We start from the raw sequence: 27,212 nt of genomic DNA on the forward strand, positions 1-27,212 counted from the left end.
GGGTAAGTGCATAGGTAATGTCTGAAGTATATATGTAATCCTAGGAAGTGTGGTCATTTTTAAGGCTTGGATTCGACCCCACCATGAGAGAGGTTTACTTGCCCATGTCTGAAGATCTAGTTGTGTATTGTTTAATAAAGTTACGTAATTTTTTTCGAAGAGAGTTTTTTGTTTGGGGGCGAGGTGAATTCCTAAGTATTTTATTGAATCCTTTCTTAATTTTAATGGGCATATCTTCGCTAATGATTGAAATTTAGTTTCTGGTAAATTAATATTCAAGATCTCTGACTTTTGTTTGTTAACTAGAAAGTTTGAATATCGCCCATATCTGTCTAGTTCTGTTAGAAGTTCTGGGATAGTTGTGAGGGGTGAGGCAACTGAGAATAATAAGTCATCAGCAAATGCTGCGATTTTATAGGATTGGTTGTTGAATGATATTCCTTTGATGTTTTGGTTTTTACGAACATGAGAAGTGAGGACCTCCATCGTTAAAATGAATAGGATCGGGGATAGGGGGCAGCCCTGGCGCGTGCCGTTGTGTATGGGGAAAGAGTCTGATAGTATACCATTAGCTTTTATTTTTGCATTTGGGTGGGAATATAGATTAAATATTCTGTTAATTATTTTTGGGCCAAATCCAATGTTTTTAAGTGTTTCTAGAAGGAACTGCCAATCTGTTCGATCAAATGCCTTCTCGGCGTCGATGGCTATCATTACGGATTCTATATCGTGGGTCCTGGCATATTCTATGAGGGTTAAGGCTCTGATAGTATTGTCCCTGGCTTCTCGGCCAGGGACAAATCCTACTTGATCTGTGTGGACTATATCATTAAGGATGGAGTTTATGCGGTTCGCTATGATTTTCCCCAAAATCTTAAGGTCTGTGTTTAGCAGCGATATAGGCCGGTAGCTACCTGGGTCCTCTTGGGGTTTTTCTGGTTTCAGAATTACAGATATATGGGCTGTTAGAGAATCTATAGAGAGTTGTGTGCCTTTGTCTAAGGATTTAAAAAGATTTAGTAAATGTGGAGCTAAAATAGGACAATGTGTTTTGTAGTATTGATTGGTTAATCCGTCAGGTCCTGGACTCTTGCCTGTTGGAAGGCTCCGGATAGCTTTCACTATTTCTGTTAATGTTATATCTGCTTCTAGATCGTTTACTTGGATTTGTGATAATTTGTTTAAGTCTGCTGAATTTATGTACGCTTTCATATTTTGTACGTGGTCAAGTGAATCAGTTTTTGTCAGGTTGTATAATTGCTGGTAGAAACTACGGAAGTGGGCTGCTATCTCTTTGCTGTCAACTACATAGTCTCCTTGTTTAGTTCTGAGCTTGTGAATATGTGTAAGGGTATTCTTATCTTTCAGGGTATTGGCAAGGATTTTGCCTGGACGGTTCCCTTCATAGTAGTATTTCTTTCGTAGGTTTAGCATTTTTCTTTGGGTTTCAGTGTACAGTAGTGCATTAAGTTTCTTTCGTGTGGCTGTCAGCGCTGTTAGAAGAGTTTTGTCTGAGGGGGATTGTTTATGTCGAGTTTCTTGGTCATTGAGGCTGTTGGTGAGGGCGTTTAGCTGAGAGTTGTATTGTTTTGTGATGTATGCTTTGTGTTTTATACATTCTCCGCGTATTACTGCTTTATGTGCTTCCCATACGAACATCGGGTGTGTTTCTAGGTTAGCATTCAAGTTGAAGTATTCTGTTAGTGCTGTCTTGAGTTTTTGGGCTGTTGGTGGGTGGTGAAGGAGGTAGGGATCAAGTCGCCATGTGTATGGGTAAAGTGGAGTGTCAGGCCAGCTTAGATCCAAGGTCACCATAGAGTGATCTGACCATGCTGTTGGTAATATGTCAGTATTGGATAATAGGGATAGGCTAGATTGGTCTAGAAAAAGATAGTCTAGTCTTGAGTACATGGACCAAGGATGTGAGTAAAAGGAATACCCGCGTTGTGTAGGGTGTTGTAGTCGCCATGTGTCTATGAGTCCCAGTTGTTTAAGACATGAGTAAGTAGCATTAGGGGGACGTGATGTGTTGTTTGTGTTTAAGGAGGTAGAATCAAGTATAGGGTCTAAGGTAACGTTTAAGTCTCCCCCCAGTACTACCGTGCCTTTACGTGATTCATGGATCATGCGGTTGAGAGTGTTGAAAAATCTGCTTTTATTTGTGTTGGGAGCATATGCATTAACTAAAGTAATTGGTCTATTGTAAAGTAGGCCTACTAAGATTAATATCCTCCCTTCTTTGTCTGATGTGTTATGGAATAATTGGAAGGGTAGGGATGAGTGGAGGAGGATTCCTACACCATTTATTTTCCTTTCGTGGGAATTAAAAAAACTGAGAGGGAAGTGTTTGTTCGAAAATCTGGGTTCGTTTGTACGGGAGAAATGTGTCTCTTGTAGGAATATGATGGAGCCTCTTTGCTTAGTGAACCAATGTATTGCAACTGACCTTTTTGTAGGTGAATTTAAACCTTTGGCGTTTTGAGATATTATTGTGAGAGATCTAGGGGTCATGAGTAATGTTTGTGTGAGCATCTGCTATTAAGTTTTCCAGGTTTGTCTTACCATATAGGAGGATTATGTGCTTCTTGGAGGCGTAGTGTACTGAGGAGGTCTTTGTAGAGTTGTAGAGCTTACTGTGAACATTAGATGAGTAGAGTGTGAGCCAGTGTATCGATCCGGATTTTGCAGAGTATCTAAAATACAAAAACATGCATTGAGAAATGTAACATAACAAAATTAAAATTACAGTAAATAACATTAAATGCAAATTCAAGTCTAAATCTAGGTTCGGACTTAAATCTAAAACAGGATGGGGGAAGAGTGGTAGTAAATTGGGGTTACTACCGTTCCTCAAAATAGGGCTAGTGCTAAATTATATTAAGGTGGGGTTCCCTCTTGTTATGGGGCTATTGATTATAGTGGTATAAGTCTTCTGGGGGGGAAAAAGGGTGAGCAGGGGGATATTATGCTGTAATATTGGATTGTCTATAAACCAGCATCTTAAGAGTTAAAATATACTACTCGCTGGGGAGTCATAGTCTCTTCTAGGAGTAGAAGTGGGGTTAGTTAGGTAGTTAAAGTTCCAGATAGTGGGGGGTTAAACCTCAAGGTGGGTTTGCAGGGGTGTTCAGCGTCGGGCTGGAGGTGTTGGGGTCAATTTTACGCTTCTTGGGTACTGTGTTCCATTTTTGTCTCTGTAGTTTTAGAGGGTGTCGATCAGATGTTGGTTCGCCTTCCTCTTGGTCTGTTGTTTGGGGTATATGCTTCGGCAGTGGAATGTTAAGTTGTGTGCAAAAGGAGTTGAGATCTTCTAGGTCTTTGTAAGTGATTTCCTTATTGTCTTTTGTTACTCTAAGTGCGAAGGGGAATCCCCAGCGATATGGGATTTGGTGGTCTTGTAAGTGAGTAGTTAAGAACTTGACATCCCGCCTTCTAGTGAGAGTTAGCGGGCTGAGATCTGCAAAGATTTGTATTGTATCTCCGTCTTTGTAAATTGGTGCTTTTTTTCTTGCGGCATTCAGTAGTTTTTCTTTGTCTTTGAAGTTATGGCACCTCAAAATAATGTCTCTTGGCGGAGCTTTGGGAGAGGGTTTAGGTTTCAGCGCCCTGTGTACTCTGTCTAATGAGATGTCCGTGTCTTCCTCGTTGTCAAGAAGGAAGTTGAATAGGCCTTGTAAGTATTTCTGGAGTTCAGTGCTTGAGATTTTTTCCGTTACTCCCCTGATTCGCAAATTTTGGCGCCTGCCACGATTGTCTAGATCTTCAATCTGCATCTGCATTTGTCTTATCTCCTCTGTTTGCTGTTGGAGTTGCAGGGAATGTAGGTTAATTGGTTCTGATATTTCTTCTGCATGGTTTTCTAGGTCATGCACTCTGTTACCCAAGTCAGTGATTTCTTTTTTAACATCCGAAAGTCCTTCTTTTATAAGTAAACTGACTTGGGCCATAAATGCTGTAAAGTCCTCCTTAGATGGCAGAGATTTTAAATCAGCTTTAGTTATAGGAGTAAGGAGGTCTGTTGGAGAGTTATCCACTTCTTCTTCGTGTGTACTTTCAGAGCTGTGTGGGGAGTTTGGAGCTGTGTTTGTTTTAGCATCCATTGCTTTAAAAAAGGAGTTTAGTTTAGGAGTTGGTTGCACAGATGGTTTGTTAGCTTTGTCTCCCTTAGGCAAACGTTTAGACGTCATTCTGGTGCAGTGTGTTTTTATAGAGTGAAATAAGGTGTTCTATTTGAATAATGCTGTTATCTGCAATTATAAGTCCCGGTTATTACACTCCTTTTGCTGTATGAAAAGTCAGCCTGTGGCTGTTTATTAGAACTGGTTATTTTGCTGCAGCTGTGCCTCTTAGCAAATCTTTTTATAGTTCATTACATTCCGGGCCCTTGTCTGTGCTACATTCGATGTTACCCTGACTTGTATGGGAGTCTCAATTTGTTCTATGTGCTTCACTTCTAGCAGGCTATATGGTAGCTGTATGGCCACCCGGGTACAGGTTCATGTTATGGTCCGTTGACGGTAGTTTAATATTTGGGCCTACTGTTGTCCGGTGCTTGGAGACATGGGCGTGGAGTAACATTCGTGTTATGAATTGTCGCGATTAGTATGTGCGTGGTCGGGAGGTATACTTATCTCCGCTTGGTATTTTCTTCTCTGTCGGCAGCTTCTGTTCCTCGATCGGGTCTTGTGATATTGCGGCGTGTGAGCGGTGGGTCTAAGATGGCGCTTCACTATATCCTGCTCTGTTGTTGTGATCAGCAATTGTTTCTCTGTTTGGGTGCTCTTTACATTTAAACCCTTTGATCCGTTTGATGCCTCTGGGTGTTAGTAGTCTGCCCAGGCATTGCTTGGGGCGTTTTGAGCGGTGGGAACCTTTGTTTGTGAGCCCTTATGTGGAACTTCACTCGGAGCTACACTTAGTTGCGGCCATGCTGGTCCTTGGCTCGGCTCCGCCCCCCCGGTACCCCATTTTTTAATGAGTACATTGCATTCAAGCTTCAGTGTATGGCGGTGACCGTATGAAGAGGATCCTGCATGCTGGATGTCCGCCTTGCCGGCAAAGAAGCTCCGCAACTCAACAGTTCCGCGCCTCCACAGATACGCGATACTGGGATGAAGAAAGAAGATGGCCCCGCGATAGATGAAGATGTCGCCGCCTGGATGAAGACTTCTTGCCACCTGGATGAAGATGGATGTCCGGACTTCAGGAACCGTGAGAGATTTTATGGGGTTAGTGTTAATTCTTTTTTTTTTTTTTTTTTAAATGTGGGTGTTTTTTTTTATATTAGGGATGGGCACTGTAAAAGAGCTGAAATCTCATACAAATTCCCCTTTAGGAGCAATGGGTAGCTTAGGTTTTATTTAGACTTAGGTTTTTTATTTTCGGGGGTTGGTTGGGTGGGGGGTTTTACTGTTAGGGGAACAAGTTTTTTGTCAGTAAAAGAGCTGTTTAACTTAGGGCAATGCCCTACAAAAGGGCCTTTTAAAGGCTATTGGTAGTTTATTGTAGGTTAGGGGCTGTTTTTATTTTGAGGGGCTTTTTTATTTTTATAGGGCTATTAGATTAGGTATAATTGTTTTTATTTTGTATAATTTTGTTTATTATTTTTATAGTCTTAGAGTTTTTTATTTTTTGTAATTTTAGTGTGTATTATTTTTTGTAAATTATTATGATCCTGGGGAAGTCTCCCTATGGGTGATGGGGGAAACCAGACGTGGACTCCTTGCCCAGTGTGCTTAGAGGAATGTGGCTGCACCTCACTGACGAGGCCCATAGGAGGCCGAAACGATCGTCTGGGGTTGTCATGTTCCTTGTTCGGAGGAGAATTGCCTGGTATTTCGGGGCTGGACTGACCTTTCTTGGCGGGATCAGACATATACTTCAGGAAAGTTTTCTTCTGTGAAAAGCACACTGGTCTAAAAGAGGCTGCTTCCGGGTGGTAAATCGCCATAGAACAAGCCACTGAGCTGTTGTTCGTTCCTGGTAGAGCGCTTCTCTCTTTGTATGCAAATTATTATGATCCTGGAGAAGTCTCCCTATGGGTGATGGGGGAAACCAGACGTGGACTCCTTGCCCAGTGTGCTTAGAGGAATGTGGCTGCACCTCACTGACGAGGCCCATAGGAGGCCGAAACGATCGTCTGGGGTTGTCATGTTCCTTGTTCGGAAGACAATTGCCTGGTATTTCGGGGCTGGACTGACCTTGCTTGGCGGGATCAGACTGATATACTTCAGGAAAGTTTTCTTCTGTGAAAAGCACACTGGTCTAAAAGAGGCTGCTTCCGGGTGGTAAATCGCCATAGAACAAGCCACTGAGCTGTTGTTCATTCCTGGTAGAGCGCTTCTCTCTTTGTATGCAAATTATTATGATCCTGGGGAAGTCTCCCTATGGGTGATGGGGGAAACCAGACGTGGACTCCTTGCCCAGTGTGCTTAGAGGAATGTGGCTGCACCTCACTGACGAGGCCCATAGGAGGCCGAAACGATTGTCTGGGGTTGTCATGTTCCTTGTTCGGAGGAGAATTGCCTGGTATTTCGGGGCTGGACTGACCTTGCTTGGCGGGATCAGACTGATATACTTCAGGAAAGTTTTCTTCTGTGAAAAGCACACTGGTCTAAAAGAGGCTGCTTCCGGGTGGTAAATCGCCATAGAACAAGCAAATGAGCTGTTGTTCGTTCCTGGTAGAGCGCTTCTCTCTTTGTATTCAAATTATTATGATCCTGGGGAAGTCTCCCTATGGGTGATGGGGGAAACCAGACGTGGACTCCTTGCCCAGTGTGCTTAGAGGAATGTGGCTGCACCTCACTGACGAGGCCCATAGGAGGCCGAAACGATCGTCTGGGGTTGTCATGTTCCTTGTTCGGAGGAGAATTGCCTGGTATTTCGGGACTGGACTGACCTTGCTTGGCGGGATCAGACTGATATACTTCAGGAAAGTTTTCTTCTGTGTAAAGCACACTGGTCTAAAAGAGGCTGCTTCCGGGTGGTAAATCGCCATAGAACAAGCCACTGAGCTGTTGTTCGTTCCTGGTAGAGCGCTTCTCTCTTTGTATGCAAATTATTATGATCCTGGGGAAGTCTCCCTATGGGTGATGGGGGAAACCAGACGTGGACTCCTTGCCCAGTGTGCTTAGAGGAATGTGGCTGCACCTCACTGACGAGGCCCATAGGAGGCCGAAACGATCGTCTGGGGTTGTCATGTTCCTTGTTCAGAGGAGAATTGCCTGGTATTTCAGGGCTGGACTGACCTTGCTTGGCGGGATCAGACTGATATACTTCAGGAAAGTTTTCTTCTGTGAAAAGCACACTGGTCTAAAAGAGGCTGCTTCCGGGTGGTAAATCGCCATAGAACCAGCCACTGAGCTGTTGTTCGTTCCTGGTAGAGCGCTTCTCTCTTTGTATTCAAATTATTATGATCCTGGGGAAGTCTCCCTATGGGTGATGGGGGAAACCAGACGTGGACTCCTTGCCCAGTGTGCTTAGAGGAATATGGCTGCACCTCACTGACAAGGCCCATAGGAGGCCGAAACGATCGTCTGGGGTTGTCATGTTCCTTGTTCGGAGGAGAATTGCCTGGTATTTCGGGGCTGGACTGACCTTGCTTGGCGGGATCAGACTGATATACTTCAGGAAAGTTTTCTTCTGTGTAAAGCACACTGGTCTAAAAGAGGCTGCTTCCGGGTGGTAAATCGCCATAGAACAAGCCACTGAGCTGTTGTTCGTTCCTGGTAGAGCGCTTCTCTCTTTGTATGCAAATTATTATGATCCTGGGGAAGTCTCCCTATGGGTGATGGGGGAAACCAGACGTGGACTCCTTGCCCAGTGTGCTTAGAGGAATGTGGCTGCACCTCACTGACGAGGCCCATAGGAGGCCGAAACGATCGTCTGGGGTTGTCATGTTCCTTGTTCAGAGGAGAATTGCCTGGTATTTCAGGGCTGGACTGACCTTGCTTGGCGGGATCAGACTGATATACTTCAGGAAAGTTTTCTTCTGTGAAAAGCACACTGGTCTAAAAGAGGCTGCTTCCGGGTGGTAAATCGCCATAGAACAAGCCACTGAGCTGTTGTTCGTTCCTGGTAGAGCGCTTCTCTCTTTGTATGCAAATTATTATGATCCTGGGGAAGTCTCCCTATGGGTGATGGGGGAAACCAGACGTGGACTCCTTGCCCAGTGTGCTTAGAGGAATGTGGCTGCACCTCACTGACGAGGCCCATAGGAGGCCGAAACGATCGTCTGGGGTTGTCATGTTCCTTGTTCGGAGGAGAATTGCCTGGTATTTCGGGGCTGGACTGACCTTGCTTGGCGGGATCAGACTGATATACTTCAGGAAAGTTTTCATCTGTGAAAAGCACACTGGTCTAAAAGAGGCTGCTTCCGGGTGGTAAATCGCCATAGAACAAGCCACTGAGCTGTTGTTCGTTCCTGGTAGAGCGCTTCTCTCTTTGTATGCATATTTTTTGTAATGTTAGATTTTTTTAAATATTTTGTAGTATTAGGTTTTTTTTTTAATTTGTAATTTCATTTTTTTAATTTTTCATAGTGTTAGGTTTTTTAATCATGTAATTTAAGTTTTTTAAATGGTAGTTTTTCTGTTTTTTTTTTATAATAGGTTAATTTATAGTTTATTCTTAGTTTTTTTTATTTCACAGGTAAGTTTTTATTTATTTTAAGATAGTTATATTGTAACTTTTAAGTTAGGGGGTGTTAGATTTGGGGGTTAATAGTTTAATTTAATGTTTTGTGATATGGGGGCGGCAGTTTAGGGGTTTATAGGTTTAGTTTATTAGTTGTGATATGGGAGGCTGGCCGTTTAGGGGTTAATAGGTTTATTTTAGTATCGGCGAGGTGGGTGGGTGGCAGATTAGGGGTTAATAGGTTTAATATAGTGTTTGCTATGCGGGAGGGTTGCGGTTTAGGGGCTAATAGGTAGTTCATGGGTGTTAGTGAACTTTGTAACATTTTAGTTATGAATTTTTTTAAACATTTTAGTTTTGCAAAATCCATACTTACTGGTCTCAGATCGCGGAATGGATCGTGTCGGTATAGGCTATAACGCAAGCATTTTAGCAGGTCCGCACAACCTGTAACACGGCGCTATGGAAAATCCTGCACTCAAACGTCATTTTTTGATTGCGGAATGGAGGGTTGCGTTAAGACTAAAATGCTTGATTAACCACATATTTACAGTTTTACACACATAACTATATACTACCTCACAGGATTAACCACATATATATAGTTTAACACACATAACTATATACTACCTCACTGGATTAATCACATATATACAGTTTTACACACATAACTATATATTACCTCACTGCATTAACCACATATATACAGTTTTACACACATAACTATATACTACCTCACTGGATTAACCACATATATACAGTTTTACACACATAACTATACACTACCTCACTGGATGAACCACATATATACAGTTTTACACACATAACTATACACTACCTCACTGGATTAACCACATATATATAGTTTTACACACATAACTATTCACTACCTCACTGGATTAACCACATATATACAGTTTTACACACATAACTATATACTACCTCACTGGATTAACCACATATATACAGTTTTACACACATAACTATACACTACCTCACTGGATGAACCACATATATACAGTTTTACACACATAACTATACACTACCTCACTGGATTAACCACATATATACAGTTTTACACACATAACTATATACTACCTCACTGGATTAACCACATATATACAGTTTTACACAAATGACTATTCACTACCTCACTGGATTAACCACATATATACAGTTTTACACACATAACTATACACTACCTCACTGGATTAACCACATATTTACAGTTTTACACACATAATTATACACTACCTCACTGGATTAACCACATATATACAGTTTTACACACATAACTATACACTACCTCACTGGATTAACCACATATTTACAGTTTTACACACATAATTATACACTACCTCACTGGATTAACCACATATATACAGTTTTACACACATAATTATACACTACCTCACTGGATTAACCACATATATACAGTTTTACACACATAACTATTCACTACCTCACTGGATGAACCACATATATACAGTTTTACACACATAACTATTCACTACCTCAGTGGAATAACCACATATATACAGTTTTACACACATAACTATACACTACCTCACTGGATTAACCACATATATACAGTTTTACACACATAACTATATATTACCTCACTGGATTAACCACATATATACAGTTTTACACACATAACTATTCACTACCTCACTGCATTAACCACATATATACAGTTTTACAAACATAATTATACACTACCTCACTGGATTAACCACATATATACAGTTTTACACACATAACTATATACTACCTCACTGCATTAACCACATATATACAGTTTTATACACATAACTATACACTAACTCACTGGATTAACCACATATTTACAGTTTTACACACATAACTATTCACTACCTAACTGGATTAACCACATATATACAGTTTTACTCACATAAATATTCACTACTTCACTGGATTAACCACATATATGCAGTTTTACACACATAACTATACACTACCTCACTGGATTAACCACATATATACAGTTTTACACACATAACTATACACTACCTCACTGCATTAACCACATATATACAGTTTTACAAACATAACTATACACTACCTCACTGGATTAACCACATATATACAGTTTTACACAAATAACTATTCACTACCTCACTGGATTAACCACATATATACAGTTTTACACTCATAATTATACACTACCTCACTGGATTAACCACATATATACAGTTTTACACACATAACTATATACTACCTCACTGGATTAACCACATATTTACAGTTTTACACACATAACTATATACTACCTCACTGGATTAACCACATATATACACTTTTACACATATAACTATATACTACCTCACTTGATTAACCACATATATAAAGTTTCACTCACATAACTATACACTACCTCACTGGATTAACCACATATATACAGTTTTACACACATAACTATACACTACCTCACAGGATTAACCACATATATACAGTTTTACACACATAACTATATACTACCTCACTGGATTAACCACATATATACAGTTTTACACACATAACTATACACTACCTCACTGGATTAACCACATATATACAGTTTTACACACATACCTATATACTACCTCACTGGATTAACCACATATATACAGTTTTACACACATAACTATACACTACCTCACTGGATTAACCACATATATACAGTTTTACACACATAACTATACACTACCTCACTGGATTAACCACATATATACAGTTTTACACACATAACTATACACTACTAGTGATGTCGCAAACCTAAAATTTTCGGTTCGCGAACGGCGGACTCGAATTTCCGGTATTGTTCGTGAACGCGCGAACCGCCATTGAATTCAATAGGCAGGCGAACTTTAAAACCTACAAGGACTCTTTCTGGCCACAATAGTGATGGAAAAGTTTTTTCAAGGGTACTAACACCTGGACTGTTGCATGCTGGAGGGGGATCCCTGGCAAAACTCCCATGGAAAATTACATAGTTAATGCAGAGTCTGCTTTTAAGCCATAATGGGTCTAAATCAACTAACATTCCCAAAGTGGCTGTCTCAAAACATCCCGGACAGAAGATAGATTGATAGATAGGATAGATAGATATACATAGATTGATAGTTAGATAGAATCGATAGAAGAGAAATAAATAGATTTGTTAGATATATAATTACCCTAATAAATTCTAATAATCAAACATGCGTTCTTGGACCCAACTAGCTTGTGTTAATTAGCACTTTTCTTAGCACTTTAATCCTTGTTTCCCCCCCCCTTATCGGGGGAGTTCTATATGGCCTGCCAGATTACCCTGAAAAATTATAATAATAAGACATGTGGTCTGCTACCTATTTTAACTAGGTTGTGTTTTAAGTACTACCATTCTTAGCACTTTAATCTCTGTAACTCCCCCTATTTGGTGAGGTCTATACGGCCTGGATGATTACCCATACAAAATACAATAATAAGACATCTGCTCTTGGTCTGCGACCCATGGTAACTATGTTGTGTTAATTAGTAATGTCCTTCGCATTTTAATAGCTGTTACTCATACTCACCCTATCGGTGGAGGTCTATATGGCCTGCATGATTACCCTTACAAAATATAACAACCAAACATATGCTCTGGGACCCATGGTAAGTAGGTTGTGTTAAGTAGTACTGTTCTTTGCATTTTCATACCTGTTACAACACCAAATGGTGGCAGGTCTATCTGGCCTTCATGATTAGCTGCTACCAAACCCAAAAAAAAGCCGAGTGGTCTTAGACTAACACCCATGGCTAACTCGGTTGTTTCAATTAGTACTATTCTTAGCACTTTCATCCCTGTTACGGGTGGTCTACATGGCCATCATGATTAGCCGAACAAAATACTACAATCCAACCTTTGCTCAGTCTTCATAGGCCCTTCATTGTCTGTATTTTGATAGTACAGTTCTTATTATTTTTATAGCTGATACAACACCGAATGGTGGCAGCTCTATATGGCCTGCATGATTAGCCACACCCAATACAAAAATAAATCCAAGCGGTCTTGGATTAACACCCATGGCTAACTCTGTTGTTTCAAGTAGTACTATTCTTAGCACTTTCATCTCATCATCCCTGTTACTTCCAGGACTCTCGGTGGTGGTGGTCTACATGGCCATCATGATTAGCCTAACCAAATACTACAATCCAACCTTGGCTCAGTCTTCCTAAGGCCCTTTATTGGCTGTATTTTGGTAGTACTGTTCTTATTAGTTTAATAGCTGATACAACACCGAATGGTGGCAGCTCTATATGGCCTGCATGATTAGCCACACCCAATACAAAAATAAATCCAAGCGGTCTTGGATTAACACCCATGGCTAACTCTGTTGTTTCAAGTTTTACTATTCTTAGCGCTTTCATCTCATCCCTGTTACTTCCAGGACTCTCGGTGGTGGTGGTCTACATGGCCATCATGATTAGCCTAACCAAATACTACAATCCAACCTTGGCTCAGTCTTCCTAAGGCCCTTCATTGGCTGTATTTTGGTAGTACTGTTCTTATTAGTTTAATAGCTGATACAACACCGAATGGTGGCAGCTCTATATGGCCTGCATGAATAGCCGCACCCAAAGCCAAAAAAAAGCCAAGCGGTTTTGCACTAACACCCATGGCTAAACTCTGTTGTTTCAAGTTCTACTATTCTTAGCTCTTTCATCTCATCATCCCTGTTACTTCCAGGACTCTCGGTGGTCATTTATATGACCCGTGAAATCAAAAACAACATTCATTAGATACCCGTTACACAATTATTTATCCTCAGGCCTTTTTAATACGAGGGTCCAGGAGCCTCAAACGAAACAACAGCATGAAAGAGGAGATATGTCATCCTTTTGAATAATAGATTACAGTAAAGGCATTGATTTTAGAAACCCACAGATCATTATTTGCAACCGTGAAATAGAAAAAAACATTGATTACACACCCGTTACACTTATTTATGCTCAGGCCTTTTTAATACGAGGGTCCCGGAGCCTCAACCGAAACAACAGCATGAAAGAGGAGATATGTCATCCTTTTGAATAAAAGATTACAGTAAAGGCAATGATTTTAGAAACCCACAGATCATTATTTGCAACCGTGAAATTAGAAAAAAACATTGATTAGACACCCGTTACACTTATTTATGCTCAGGCCTTTTTAATACGAGGGTCCCGGAGCCTCAACTGAAACAACAGCATGAAAGAGGAGATATGTCATCCTTTTGAATAAAAGATTACAGTAAATGCATTGATTTTAGAAACCCACAGATCATTATTTGCAACCGTGAAATAGAAAAAAAGATTGATTACACACCCGTTACACTTATTTATCCTCAGGCCTTTTTAATACAAGGGTCCCGGAGCCTCAACCGAAACAACAGCATGAAAGAGGAGATATGTCATCCTTTTGAATAAAAGATTACAGGAAAGGCATTGATTTTAGAAACCCACAGATCATTATTTGCAACTGTGAAATAGAAAAAAACATTGATTACACACCCGTTACACTTATTTATCCTCAGGCCTTTTTAATACGAGGGTCCCGGAGCCTCAACCGAAACAACAGCATGAAAGAGGAGATATGTCATCCTTTTGAATAAAAGATTACAGGAAAGTCATTGATTTTAGAAACCCACAGATCATTATTTGCAACCGTGAAATAGAAAAAAACATTGATTACACACCCGTTACACTTATTTATCCTCAGGCCTTTTTAATACGAGGGTCCCGGAGCCTCAACCGAAACAACAGCATGAAAGAGGAGATATGTCATCCTTTTGAATAAAAGATTACAGTAAAGGCATTGATTTTAGAAACCCACAGATCATTATTTGCAACCGTGAAATAGAAAAAAACATTGATTACACACCCGTTACACTTATTTATCCTCAGGCCTTTTTAATACGAGGGTCCTGGAGCCTCAACCGAAACAACAGCATGAAAGAGGAGATATGTCAACCTTTTGAATAAAAGATTACAGTAAAGGCATTGATTTTAGAAACCCACAGATCATTATTTGCAACCGTGAAATAGGAAAAAAACATTGATTACACACCGTTACACTTATTTATCCTTAGGCCTTTTTAATACGAGGGTCCCGGAGCCTCAACCGAAACAACAGCATGAAAGAGGAGATATGTCATCCTTTTGAATAAAAGATTACAGGAAAGGCATTGATTTTAGAAACCCACAGATCATTATTTGCAACCGTGAAATAGAAAAAAACATTGATTACACACCCGTTACACTTATTTATCCTCAGGCCTTTTTAATACGAGGGTCCCGGAGCCTCAACCGAAACAACAGCATGAAAGAGGAGATATGTCATCCTTTTGAATAAAAGATTACAGTAAAGGCATTGATTTTAGAAACCCACAGATCATTATTTGCAACCGTGAAATAGAAAAAAACATTGATTACACACCCGTTACACTTATTTATCCTCAGGCCTTGTTAATACGAGGGTCCCGGAGCCTCAACCGAAACAACAGCATGAAAGAGGAGATATGTCATCCTTTTGAATAAAAGATTACAGGAAAGTCATTGATTTTAGAAACCCACAGATCATTATTTGCAACCGTGAAATTAGAAAAAAACATTGATTAGACACCCGTGACACTTATTTATGCTCAGGCCTTTTTAATACGAGGGTCCCAGAGCCTCAACCGAAACAACAGCATGAAAGAGGAGATATGTCATCCTTTTGAATAAAAGATTACAGTAAAGGCATTGATTTTAGAAACCCACAGATCATTTATATGACCCGTGTAATAGAAAAAAACATTCATTAGACACCGGTTACACTTATTTATCCTCAGGCCTTGTTAATACGAGGGTCCCGGAGCCTCAACCGAAACAACAGCATGAAAGAGGACATATGTCATCCTTTTGAATTATAGATTACAGGAAAGGCCTTGATTTTAGAAACACTGAGATAATTACTTGCAACCGGGAAATTAAAAAAACATTGAACAGACACCCAGTACACTTTATTATCCATAGGCCGTTTCAGCAGAGGCTCCAGGACCCTCAACAAAAACAAGAGCAGGGAGCTGGGCATAGGAGTACAATGGAGTGTGACAATAATAATCTGAAGGTGAAGATTGCATAGTTGTGGCATTGTAATTTTGTTATCGTGGGAACTTAGTACTTGCAATGACCTTGCTCCGGTGAATCCATATCGCAAATGTGTTATTTAAGGCACTGTTTGTCTATTTTTTTGAATATCAGCATTTGGTAAATGAAGCTCAACTTAAGGCTGGTGAGAACCGACCTTTCTTCTGGCTTTTTCCAAATGTTGTGGCTCTGGACAAACATGTGAATAAGGGGCCATCAGCCATAAAAAACCCCTTTGATGATTGACGATAAACATGTGTCACCTGCAAGCAGAGCTCGTTACTTCTGTCTAAATCATCTTCCTGGTATGGACAGGCCACTGTTTCCCACAGCAATTACGAAGTTTGAAATACAAGATTGTCTTGAGTATGGTAGGAAACCAAAGTTTATTTAATTCTGTACTATCTATCACCACAAAAAATGAACTTCTTGAATCAACGAAAATGCCAGCAATTTCATGTGCTTATGGATGACAAGGACGTCCTGTCCTGTGGTGCACAGAGATGGAGAGGATTTTTGCCCTCCCTGTACACTACCCAGATGTCTCAAACATCACCAGAAACACAAGACAGCCACTCTTGTGAAGTTCCTGGAGTGTTCCGGTAGCCATCTCTTTGCGCTCCATAAGGAATACTTTATCAGTGTTTTTGTATACATCCGACAACAGCTTCGGAGACTGTGGTGACGCACATGTTATTTACTGTTGTTCCAGCTGTGGCAATATCAATTGGCATGAAAAAGTTAAGATTTGTGGGTGGTGGAGCCTATAGCTGTTGCGGTAGGACATGTGTTTGAGGAGCTCCAGGTCTTACAAGTTACTTTGGAGTTAGTTTTCAACCTTAATTTAATTTTCTTTTTGGGATTCATAGTCACACTTTCTGGGGCTATCCAAGAGGAGCCTGGTAAAAGCAGTAGTAGTCACCCCTTATATCAACGGGTTTGGAGACCTGTTTTTTGCCTTTCCAATATTGCGCCGGTCCCCAAACTAATACTGAATGGAAAAAAAAACTTCAAATTTGGACTAGTGACGCACATTTTATGCACGCTGTGGCAATTGCAATTTGCAATAAAAATAATCTGCTAACAACAACCACTACCTACGACCACACCTGACTCCTGAAGTCATGCTTCAGTTATTAAGTCAAGTTAAATAAAAAACATTTTTTTTTTATTATGCTCAGCAGAGGCTCCAGGACCCTCGACAAAACCAGCAGCAGGAAAGAGGACATATGGCATCCTTTTCAAAAAATGATTATAGGAAAGGCATTGATTTCAGAAACACAGAGATCATTAGTTGCAACCGGTAAATAGAAAAAACATTGATTAGACACCCAGTACACTTATTTTTCCTTAGGCCTTTTTAATAAGATTAAGAGGCTCCCGGAGCCTCAACAAAAAAAAACAACAGCATTAAAAAGTACATATGGCATGCTTGTGAATAATAGATTACAGGAAAGGCATTGATTTTAGAAACCCATGGATAATTTTTTGCAACCGTGAAATCTAAAAAAACATAGATTAGACACCCAGTACACTTCTTTATCCTTAGGCCTTTTAAGCAGAGGCTCCAGGACCCTCAACAAAACCAGTAGCAGGAAAGAGGACATATGGCATACTTTGGTAAATTAGATTACAGGAAAGGCATTGATTTTAGAAACACAGAGATCATTTATATGACCAGTGAAATAGAAAAAAAAAATGATTGGACACCCAGTACACTTCTTTATCCTTAGTCCTTTTTAATACAAGGGTCCCGGAGCCTCAACAGAAACAACAGCATGAAAGAGGACATATGTCATCCTTTTGAATAATAGATTACAGGAAAGGCATTGATTTTAGAATCCCACAGATCATTTATATGACCCATGAAATAGAAAAAAACATTGATTAGACACCCAGTACACTTATTTATCCATAGGCCTTTTTAGCAGAGGCTCCAGGACCCTCAACAAAAACAAGAGCAGGGAGGTGGGCATAGGAGTACAATGGAGTGTGACAATAATAATGTGAAGGGGAAGATTGCGGAGTTGTGTCATTTTAATTTTGTTATTGTGGGAAATACTTGCAATGACCTTGCTCTGGTGAATCCATATTGCAAATGTGTTTTTTAAGGCACTGTTTGTCTATTTTTTGAATATCAGCATTTGGTAATTGAAGCTCAACTTAAGGCTGGTGAGAACCGACCTCTCTTCTGGCTGTTTGCAAATGTTGTTGCTCTGGACAAACATGTGAATAAGGGGCCATCAGCAATATTCTGCACGCAACCCCTTTGATGATTGACGATAAACATGTGTCACCTGCAAGCAGAGCCCGTTACTTCTGTCTAAATCATCTTCCTGCTATGGACAGGCCACTGTTTCCCACAGCAATTCCGAAGCTTGAACTACAAGATTGTCTTAAGTATGGTAGGAAACCAAAGTTTATTTAATTCTGTACTATCACCACAAAAACTGAACTTCTTGAAGCAACGAAAATGCCAGCAATTTCATGTGCTTATGGATGACAAGGACGCCCTGTCCTGTGGTGCACAGAGATGGAGAGGATTTTTGCCCTCCCTGTACACTACCCAGATGTCTACAACATCACCAGAAACACAAGACAGCCACTCTTGTGAAGTTCCTGGAGTGTTCCGGTAGCCATCTCTTTGCGCCCCAAAAGGAATTCTTTATTGTTGTTTTTGTATACATCCGACAATAGCTTCGGAGACTGTGGTGACGCACATGTTAGTTACTGTTGTTCCAGCTGTGGCAATATCAATTGGCATTAAAAAGGTAAGATTTGGGTGGGCGGAGCCTATACCTGTTGCGGTAGGACGTGTGTTTGAGGAGCTCCAGGTCTTACAATTTACTTATGAGTAATTTTTCAACCTTAATTTAATTTTCTTTTTGGGATTCATACTCACACTTTCTGGGGCTATCCAAGAGGAGCCTGGTAAAAGCACTAGTAGTCACCCCTTATATCAACGGGTACGGAGACCTGTTTTTTGAGTTTCCAATATTGCGCCGTACCCCAAACTAATCCGGAAAAAAAAATATTAAAATTTGGACTAGTGACGCACATTTTATGCATGCTGTGGCAATTGCAATTTGCATTAAAAATAATCTGCTAACAACAACCACTACCTATGACCACACCTGACTCCTGAAGTCATGCTTCAGTTATTAAGTCAAGTTAAAAAATTTTTTTTTTTTTATTATTATGCTCAGCAGAGGCTCCAGGACCCTTGACAAAACCAGCAGCAGGAAAGAGGACATATGGCATCCTTTTGAAAAAATGATTATAGGAAATGCATTGATTTCAGAAACACAGAGATCATTAGTTGCAACCGGTAAATAGAAAAAAACATTGATTAGACACCCAGTACACTTATTTTTCCTTAGGCCTTTTTAATAAGATTAAGAGGCTCCCGGAGCCTCAACAAAAAAAACAACAGCATTAAAAAGTACATATGGCATGCTTGTGAATAATAGATTACAGGAAAGGCATTGATTTTAGAAACCCATGGATAATTTTTTGCAACTGTGAAATCGAAAAAAACATAGATTAGACACCCAGTACACTTCTTTATCCTTAGGCCTTTTAAGCAGAGGCTCCAGGACCCTCAACAAAACCAGTAGCAGGAAAGAGGACATATGGCATACTTTGGTAAATTAGATTACAGGAAAGGCATTGATTTTAGAAACACAGAGATCATTTATATGACCAGTGAAATAGAAAAAAAAATGATTGGACACCCAGTACACTTCTTTATCCTTAGTCCTTTTTAATACAAGGGTCCCGGAGCCTCAACAGAAACAACAGCATGAAAGAGGACATATGTCATCCTTTTGAATATTAGATTACAGGAAAGGCATTGATTTTAGAATCCCACAGATCATTTATATGACCCATGAAATAGAAAAAAAACATTGATTAGACACCCAGTACACTTATTTATCCATAGGCCTTTTTAGCAGAGGCTCCAGGACCCTCAACAAAAACAAGAGCAGGGAGGTGGGCATAGGAGTACAATGGAGTGTGACAATAATAATGTGAAGGGGAAGATTGCGGAGTTGTGTCATTTTAATTTTGTTATTGTGGGAAATACTTGCAATGACCTTGCTCTGGTGAATCCATATTGCAAATGTGTTTTTTAAGGCACTGTTTGTCTATTTTTTGAATATCAGCATTTGGTAATTGAAGCTCAACTTAAGGCTGGTGAGAACCGACCTCTCTTCTGGCTGTTTGCAAATGTTGTTGCTCTGGACAAACATGTGAATAAGGGGCCATCAGCAATATTCTGCACGCAACCCCTTTGATGATTGACGATAAACATGTGTCACCTGCAAGCAGAGCCCGTTACTTCTGTCTAAATCATCTTCCTGCTATGGACAGGCCACTGTTTCCCACAGCAATTCCGAAGCTTGAACTACAAGATTGTCTTAAGTATGGTAGGAAACCAAAGTTTATTTAATTCTGTACTATCACCACAAAAACTGAACTTCTTGAAGCAACGAAAATGCCAGCAATTTCATGTGCTTATGGATGACAAGGACGTCCTGTCCTGTGGTGCACAGAGATGGAGAGGATTTTTGCCCTCCCTGTACACTACCCAGATGTCTACAACATCACCAGAAACACAAGACAGCCACTCTTGTGAAGTTCCTGGAGTGTTCCGGTAGCCATCTCTTTGCGCCCCAAAAGGAATTCTTTATTGTTGTTTTTGTATACATCCGACAATAGCTTCGGAGACTGTGGTGACGCACATGTTAGTTACTGTTGTTCCAGCTGTGGCAATATCAATTGGCATTAAAAAGGTAAGATTTGGGTGGGCGGAGCCTATACCTGTTGCGGTAGGACGTGTGTTTGAGGAGCTCCAGGTCTTACAATTTACTTATGAGTAATTTTTCAACCTTAATTTAATTTTCTTTTTGGGATTCATACTCACACTTTCTGGGGCTATCCAAGAGGAGCCTGGTAAAAGCACTAGTAGTCACCCCTTATATCAACGGGTACGGAGACCTGTTTTTTGAGTTTCCAATATTGCGCCGTACCCCAAACTAATCCGGAAAAAAAAATATTAAAATTTGGACTAGTGACGCACATTTTATGCATGCTGTGGCAATTGCAATTTGCAATAAAAATAATCTGCTAACAACAACCACTACCTATGACCACACCTGACTCCTGAAGTCATGCTTCAGTTATTAAGTCAAGTTAAAAAAATTTTTTTTTATTATTATTATGCTCAGCAGAGGCTCCAGGACCCTTGACAAAACCAGCAGCAGGAAAGAGGACATATGGCATCCTTTTGAAAAAATGATTATAGGAAATGCATTGATTTCAGAAACACAGAGATCATTAGTTGCAACCGGTAAATAGAAAAAAACATTGATTAGACACCCAGTACACTTATTTTTCCTTAGGCCTTTTTAATAAGAGGCTCCCGGAGCCTCAACCGAAACAACAGCATCAAAAAGTACATATGGCATCCTTGTGAATAATAGATTACTGGAAAGGCATTGATTTTAGAAACCCGTGGATAATTTTTTGCAAACGTGAAATCTAAAAAAACATAAATTATACACCCAGTACATTTCTTTATCCTTAGGCCTTTCTAGAAGAGTCTCCCGTAGCCTCAACAGAAACAACAGCATGAAAGAGGACATATGGCATCCTTGTGACTAATAGATTACAGGAAAGGCATTGATTTTAGAAACCCAGAGATAATTTGTTGCAACCGGGAAATCTAAAAAAAATGGATTAGACACCCAGGACACTTATTTATCCTTAGGCCTTAGCAGCAGAGGCCCCAGGATCCTCAACAAAACCAGCAGCAGTAAAGAGGACATATGGCATCCTTTAGAAAAATAGATTTCTGGAAAGGCATTGATTTTAGAAACACAGAGATCATTAGTTGCAACTGTGAAATCTAAAAAAACATAGATTATACACCCAGTACACTTCTTTATCCTTAGGCCTTTTTATAAGAGTGTCCCGGAGCCTCAACAGAAAGAACAGCATGAAAGAGGACATATGGCATCCTTTTGAAATATAGATTACAGGAAAGGCATTGATTTTAGAAAGACAGAAAAAATTTGTTACAAACGGGAAATCTAAAAAAACCATGAATAGACACCCAGTACACTTCTTTATCCTTCGGCCTTTTTAGCAGAGGCTCCAGGACACTCAACAAAACCAGCAGTAGGAAAGAGGACATATGGCATCCTTTGTGAAAAAAGATTATAGGAAAGGCATTGATTTTAGAAACCCGGGGATAATTTGTTGCAACCGTGAATTTGAATAAAAAAAATGATTGGATGGACACCCAGTACAATTCTTTCTCCCTAGGCCTTTTAATAAGAGGGTCCAGGACCCTCAAACAAAACACCAGCAGGAAAGGGGACATATGGCATACTTTTGAACAATAGAGTAAGAGTACAGGAAAGGCATTGATTTTAGAAACCCATAGATAATTTTTTGCAAATGTAAATTTGAATCAAAAAAATTATTCGATGGACACCCAGTACACCTCTTTCTCCGTAGGCCTTTTTACAAGAGGGTCCTGGACCCTCAAAAAAAACACCAGCAGGAAAGAGGACATATGGCATACTTTTGAAAATTAGATTACAGGAAAGGCATTGATTTTAGAAACACAGAGATCAGTTATATGACCCGGGAAATAGAAAAAAAACATTGATTGGACACCCAGTACACTTCTTTATCCTTAGTCCTTTTTATAAGAGGGTCCAGGACCCTCAAACAAAACACCAGCAGGAAAGAGGACATATGGCATACTTTTGAACAATAGAGTACAGGAAAGGCATTGATTTTAGAAACACAGAGATCAGTTATATGACCCGGGAAATAGAAAAAAAACATTGATTGGACACCCAGTACACTTCTTTATCCTTAGTCCTTTTTATAAGAGTGTCCCGGAGCCTCAACAGAAAGAACAGCATGAAAGAGGACATATGGCATCCTTTTGAAAAATAGATTACAGGAAAGGCATTGATTTTAGAAAGACAGAAAAAATTTGTTACAACCGGGAAATCTAAAAAAACATTGAATAGACACCCATTACACTTCTTTATCCTTAGGACTTTTTAGCAGAGGCTCCAGGACACTCAACAAAACCAGCAGCAGTAAAGAGGACATATGGCATCCTTTGTGAAAAAAAGATTATAGGAAAGGCATTGATTTTAGAAACCAGGGGATAATTTGTTGCAACCGTGAATTTTAATTAAAAAAAATGATTGGATGGACACCTAGTACAATTCTTTCTCCTTAGGCCTTTTTATAAGAGGGTCCAGGACCCTCAAACAAAACACCAGCAGGAAAGAGGACATATGGCATACTTTTGAACAATAGAGTACAGGAAAGGCATTGGTTTTAGAAACCCATAGAAATTTTTTTTAAAATAGAAATTTGAATCAAAAAAATGATTCGATTGACACCCAGTACACCTCTTTCTCCTTAGGCATTTTTATAAGAGGGTCCTGGACCCAAAAAAAATACACCAGCAAGAAAGAGGACATATGGCATACTTTTGAACAATAGAGTGCAGAAAAGGCATTTATTTTAGAAACCCATAGATAATTTTTTGCAAATGGAAATTTGAATAAAAAAAATGATTTGATGGACACCCAGTACACCTCTTTCTCCTTAGGCCTTTTTATAAGAGGATCCTGGACCCTCAAAAAAAACACCAGCAGGAAAGAGGACGTATGGCATCCTTTTGAACAATAGAGTACAGGTACAGCATTGATTTTACAAACCCAGAGATCATTTTGGTCAATTGTTAAATAGAAAAATAAAAATGAGTGGCCAACCAGTACACCTCTTTCTCCTTAGGCCTTTTTATAAGAGGGTCCTGGACACTCAAAAAAAACACCAGCAGGAAAGAGGACGTATGGCATCCTTTTGACCAATAGAGTACAGGTACGGCATTGATTTTACAAACCCAGAGATCATTTTGGTCAATTGTTAAATAGAAAAATAGAAATGAGTGGCGAACCAGTACACCTCTTTCTCCTTAGGCCTTTTTATAAGAGGGTCCTGGACACTCAAAAAAAACACCAGCAGTAAAGAGGACGTATGGCATCCTTTTGAACAATAGAGTACAGGTACGGCATTGATTTTACAAAACAGAGATAATTTTGGTCAAATGAGAAATAGAAAAGAAAAATGAGTGGACACCCAGTACACCTCTTTCACCTTAGGCCTTTTTATAAGAGTGTCCAGGAGCCTCAAACAAAATACCAGCAGGAAAGAGAACATATGGCATACTTTGGAACAATAGAGTACTGGTACGGCATTGATTTGTGAAACCCACAGATAATTGTTTGTAAAAGTGAAATAGCCCCAAAAACCATGCTTGGACTCCCACTCCAGGTCGTTCTCCTTCAGCTTTTTTATAAGAGGGTCCAGCACCCTCAACAGAAACAACTGCAGGAAACACCACCACATATGCCATCCTTTTGCACAAGCGAGTATAGGTATGGCATCCATTTTAGAAACCCAGAGATAATTGAGAGGAACCAGGAACATTTTTCTAAAAACTGGATGGGGCACCCATTACTACAGGTCGTTCTCCTTCAGCCTTTTTATATCATGGGCCACGACCCGCAACAGGCACAACAGCATGAAACACAACATATGCCACCCTTTTGCACAATAGAGTACAGGTATGACATAGATGGAACACAGAGATAATTTAGAGCAACCAAGAGACGGATAAAGATGCTTGGTCGGTCCTACTCTTTCAAATTTGTTGCATTTTGCGTTCAATTGAATGGTCCACCGGATATGAGTGGTGTGTTACGTTATACAATTCGTAACAGTTAAATCACTAGTGTTATGTGCCTTATTTTTTTTATTTGAGTTTTGTACCCACAGAGATGCAGCAGAGGCCAGAAAAATTAGGAATGTACAAATGACTGAAAAATTGGGGTATTGTTGTAGCAACTGCTGTAGCAGCGGCCAGAAAAATTGATGTTTGTAAAACATTTATAAAGTGCCCTAAAAGCTTGTGGCTTGAACACTAGTTGTTGGCGGATAAGTCAAGCAAGTCCTCCGTCTTTATAACCAAAAAAAAAAGGCCAGCCTGTGTACCAGTTGTAGCCCAAGCCAGCTCATATAATCATCAGTAGTTTTTTTTTCAAATGTATCGCCCAATGTCAGTCCCTTCGGGATCCAGCCCTCATTCATTTTTATAAAAGTGAGATAGTCAAGGCTTTTTTGACCTAGGCGACTTCTCTTCTCAGTGACAAAACCTCCTGCTGCACTAAAAGTCCTTTCGGACAGGACACTTGAAGCGGGGCAGGCCAGAAGTTCCATTGCAAATTGGGATAGCTCAGGCCACAAGTCCAGCCTGCACACCCAGTAGTCAAGGGGTCCATCGCTCCTGAGAGTGTCGAGATCCGCAGTTAAAGCTAGGTAGTCTGCTACCTGTCGGTTGAGTCTTTCTCTAAGGCTGGATCCCAAAAGGCTCTGATGGTGCATGGGAGTTAAAAAGGTACGCATGTCCTCCATCAACAAGACGTTAGGAAAGTGCCCGGTCCTTGCCGCCGTGGTCGTGGGAGGAGGAGGATTAATTTCATCTCTTCCCCTGTTACATTCCCGTGGTGCTGTGACATCACCCTTATACACTGTGTAAAGCATAGTTTTTAATTTATTATGAAAATGCTCCATCCTTTCCGACTTGCGGGAATTTGGTAACATTTCAGGCACTTTATGCTTATACCGGGGGTCGAGGAGCGTGGACACCCAGTACAGGTCGTTCTCCTTCAGCTTTTTTATACGAGGGTCCCTCAACAGGCACGACAGCATGAAAGAACCCATTTGAACAAGGTTGGATGCTGAGCTAATCATGTAGCGTTCCTCCTCCTCACTGATCTCACTGATGGTATCTTCTTCCCCCCAGCCACGTACAACACCACGGGTACCAGAGACGTGACAACAACGAGCACCCTGGGATGACTGTTGTGCTCGGTCTTCCTCCTCCTCCTCCTCCTCCCCAAAGCCACATTCCTCCTCTGACTCCTCTTCCTCACAATCCTCTTCCTGCGTTGACGCAGGTCCAGCAAGCAATGCTGATTCGTCTGTTTGCGGGGGTGATGGACACCACAACTCTCCCGCTTCCTCTTCACGCTCATCTACTGCCTGATCCAGCACTCTTCGCAGGGCACGCTCCAGGAAGAAAACAAATGGTATGATGTCGCTGATGGTGCCTTCGGTGCGACTGACAAGGTTTGTCACCTCCTCAAAAGGACGCATGAGCCTACAGGCATTGCGCATGAGCGTCCAGTAATTTGGCAAAAATATCCCCAGCTCCCCAGAGGCTGTCCTAGCACCCCGGTCATACAAATACTCATTAACAGCTTTTTCTTGTTGGAGCAGGCGGTCAAACATTAGGAGTGTTGAATTCCACCGTGTCGGGCTGTCGCAAATCAAGCGCCTCACTGGCAGGTTGTTTCGACGCTGGATATCAGACAAGTGCGCCATGGCCGTGTAGGAATGCCTGAAATGGCCACACACCTTCCTGGCCTGCTTCAGGACGTCCTGTAAGCCTGGGTACTTATGGATAAATCGTTATACAATTAGATTACACACATGTGCCATGCACCGCACATGTGTCAACTTGCCCAATTTCAATGCCGCCACCAAATTACTGCCATTGTCAGAAACAACCTTGCCAATCTCCAGTTGGTGCGGAGTCAGCCACTGATCCACCTGTGCGTTCAGGGCGGTCAGGAGTGCTGGTGCGGTGTGACTCTCCGCTTTCAGGCAAGTCAACCCCAAGACGGCGTGACACTGCCGTACCCGGGATGTAGCATAGTACCTGGGGAGCTGGGGGGGTGCCATAGATGTGGAGCAAGACGCAGAAGTTGAAGAGGACTCAGCCGAGGAAGAGGTTATGGAAGAGGATGGAGTAGGAGGAGTAGAAGAGGTAGTAGCAGGCCTGCCTGCAAGTCGTGGTGGTGTCACCAACTCTTCTGCAGAGCCACGCATTCCATGCTTGTCAGAAGTCAGCAGGTTTACCCAATGCGCAGTGTAGGTGATATACCTGCCCTGACCATGCTTTGCAGACCAGCTATCCGTGGTCATATGGACCCTTGCCCCAACGCTGTGTGCCAGACATGCCATAACTTCCTTTCTCACAACAGAGTACAGGTTTGGGATTGCCTTTTGTGAAAATAAATTTCTGCCAGGTACCTCCCACTGCGGTGTCCCAATAGATACAAATTTTTTGAAAGCATCAGACTCCACCAGCTTGTATGGTAAAAGCTGGCGGGCTAAGAGTTCAGACAAGCCAGCTGTCAGATGCCGGGCAAGGGGGTGACTTTGAGAAATTGGCTTCTTACGCTCAAACATGTCCTTGACAGACACCTGACTGTGGGCAGATGACCAGGAACTGCTACGTAAGAGAGACTGAGTGGAGGATGGTTGAGAGGGGGCAAGGAGGA

This window comes from Bombina bombina, chromosome 4 (genome assembly GCF_027579735.1).
Source record: "Bombina bombina isolate aBomBom1 chromosome 4, aBomBom1.pri, whole genome shotgun sequence".
Lineage (NCBI taxonomy): Eukaryota > Metazoa > Chordata > Amphibia > Anura > Bombinatoridae > Bombina > Bombina bombina.